Source organism: Protobothrops mucrosquamatus, unplaced genomic scaffold (genome assembly GCF_001527695.2).
Source record: "Protobothrops mucrosquamatus isolate PMUCROS unplaced genomic scaffold, P.Mucros_1.0 scaffold_277, whole genome shotgun sequence".
Lineage (NCBI taxonomy): Eukaryota > Metazoa > Chordata > Lepidosauria > Squamata > Viperidae > Protobothrops > Protobothrops mucrosquamatus.
Window position 1 is genome coordinate 212,785 of NW_015386353.1, and position 3,204 is coordinate 215,988.

Genomic DNA, 3,204 nt, shown 5'->3' on the forward strand with positions numbered 1-3,204 from the left:
GCTGTTAGAAAAAGGGAGGAATATATACTGTGTATATATGTGTGTTATGTTTTGTTTTGTTGGTTTAAATCAGGGGTAGTCAACCTTGGCTCTTTTATAACTCGTGGACTTCAACTCCCAGAATTCCTGGGCCAGACAGCTGGCTCAGGAATTCTGGGAGTTGAAGTCCACGAGTCATAAAAGAGCCAAGGTTGACTACCCCTGGCTTAAATAATAAAAATTATTAAAAATAAATAAATAAATAAATAAGCCATCTGATCCTAGCCATGCTCAAATACCCCACCCCACCCCGCTCGCGGGGGTCTCTCACCCGACGGAGGAGGAGGAGGAAGCGGCAGCAACAACTAACTGGGACACCTGCTGCTGTTCGCGGGCCCCACCGCTTTGGAAGGCGGGGCTGGGAGAGCGGCTGAGGTAAGCCACCTCCTCCGTCGGAACTGCTCGAACCTGCGCGAGGCTCTAGTCGGCGTCCAGGAGTGGCGGAGGGAGCGGCGCGCGCGAGTTCTGGGCATTTTCCCTCGCTGACCAGGTAGGAAATCTCAGCCGAGACTAACTCGGCTTCTCCGGAATCTCCGGAAAGTCGGGGATTTTTTTTTCGTCCGGCGGGGAATTACGAGCTTGATTGTAACCAATGGGACATCGTTACGCATATGCTTTGTGAATACGGGGGGGAGGCGTACTAGCTTATTGGCTATATGTTCATACAAGACTCTTAACCCGGGTATGGTAAATCCCCGCAACGTGTGCAATGTTGGTCCGGTGTCAGTGTTGGGCGTTGCTTTGTTTTTGAAGCCTCTCAGCCTGGGCAAACTCGGGAGCGTTTGGTTAGGCTGTGATTATTCTTTTAAAAAGCAAATGTCCAGTTCCACCCGCTTAACGGCGACTCGGCCCGGCGTGCAAAGTAAAAAAAAAAAAAAATAACCCATTAGATAATCCAGCTAATGCAAAGAAATACATATTTCTGAATGTATATTCATTCTGAGCCATGGTCCGCTAAAATGGATAGAAGGGAAGGGAAATACCAAAGCTCCTGCGCCATACACGAATCGGGCGCTCGTTTTAAGCGCTTTGCTAAACCAAGAAAATATGTTTGCTGCTCTAGAGTTGGCTTGTTTTAATAGGCTTATTATTTTCAAACCGTTGCAAGTCATAACTAAAATGGCATCGGATCTTACTGGACATTAATGTAGTTTTACGTGAAGAAATATACCTGGTCTCCGAGTCCCGTTCAAAGGAGGGCGGCGATTAAAATGTCATATTATCCCAAGTGCAGACGCCTGGACCTAGAAGGGTCCCGTCGCATTCAGATGGCTCTCTCTTAGCAACGGGACCTGACGCCCCTCGGACAATGCACGGAGGGTAACAATGGGACAAAAGCGGTGCCTCGGCTAGCCAAGCCCCCTTGGGTCAGTGTACTTGCAGGAAGCAGGACTTGCGGCGTCTGAACTTGGTCCCTGAGGGTTAAAGGGGAATTGAGTTAAATTGTGGCAGCTGAACCAGTCAGGAGCCACAATTCGTTGGGATCCTTAAAATGCTCGTCTGCCCCTTTCTTTTTTTTTTTTTTAATAAAATTGTTATTGATTTTTGTAATTAAACAGCAAATACCAATATGATGCATTTACATACACAAACAAAAAAGATAATCCTAGTCAATACATTTTCGGAGACGCTCGGCAGTCCCCGCCTTGCCTCCACCCTCATTCACTTTCCTATCCTTCCTCCCTCTTGACCCACAACCTCTCCTCCTTCCTCCTTTCCACCTACCTACATCCCATCTCCCTTCTTAACCACCTCATCGAGTGCAGCTTGGGGTACCAGCCGAGCACTCATCTGCCTCTTTCGAGCCCCAGTGGAAAGGCATCGTTTCTCTGTTGAAAGCGAGGATGCGGTGGGTGTCAGTGCAGCGAACATATTTGTAATCCAAAACCTTGGAGTAGGAAGCGGGAGGGATGTTTAAAAGCTCAGACGAAAACTTCCAAAACACTTTGAAATATGGACTGGCCTGGATACGTTGGGCCCGAGTTACTTCCTTTTTTTTTTGCCCCTCACCACACTTCAAGGAAGTTCAGGATAACCTTTTCACAACCTTTTCAGTTGTGTTGGACATAGGTAAAAATAGCTGAGAGCATTTTTCAGAGTGTTGAATTCTAATTGCCATTGTTCTGATCCCTGGCTGTTTTGAAAGGATGATGGAAGATGGGATCAGCAGTGTATCTAGAACCGTGTTTCTTTATCTTGGTAAGCTTGAAGATGTGTGGACTTCAAATCCCAGAAATCCCCTGCCAGCATTGCTGGCAGGGGAATTCTGGGAGTTAAAGTCCACACATCTTCAAGCTGCTAAAATGAACAATGAGGGTTAGAGCTTGTGTTTTTTCTCATGATTCTGGGAGGGGCGAACTAAATGAAATAGGAAATTATTAGAATCTTTCAAAATAAGACATTGTGGAAGAAGATTTTACTAATTTAAATCTTTGAATGTCGTGGCATCACAGAACAGTAGAAATGTTCTTGCAATAATATAAAATTGGGTTCCTACAATCTTAAAATGAGGTTGCTCTTCAAGAATATAAAAAACTAGACTTTCTGGCATAGTTGTTCTTTGTTTAAATGATGACTAAGGTTGACATTCTATTTCATTAGTTCTGTTCAATCTATCTAAATTTTGTTAATTGGGTTAATATAATAAAATTCACAAAAACATTATTGTGAATGTGCATTTTTAGAAAAAGTTGCTAGGAGAGTTATATAAAACCAAGAAGGAGGTGGTGTCCTGTTGGGATCTAATGCTTCAGCTGAAGTTTAACTAATAAGAAATAAAATACATACAGCTAATCCTCAATTTACAACCACAATTGATCCCAAACTTTCTGTTGCTAAGCAAGGCAGTTGTTAAGTGAGTTTTGCCCCATTTTATGACCTTTTTGCCACTGTTGTTAAGCAAATCACTGCAGTTATTAAGTGAATCATGGGGTTATTAAGTGGACCTGACTTCGACCCTTGACAGCTTGACAGAAGCTGGCTGGGAAGATTACAAATCACATGACATTAGGACAATGCAGCTGCCATAAATAAATGCCAGTTGCCAAGCACCTGACTTTAACCCCATGCTGCAATGGTCGTAAGTGTGAAAACTAGTCATAAGCCATTTTTCAGCCTTTGTCATTTCGAACAGTCACTAAATGAATAGTTTTAAGTCAAGGATTA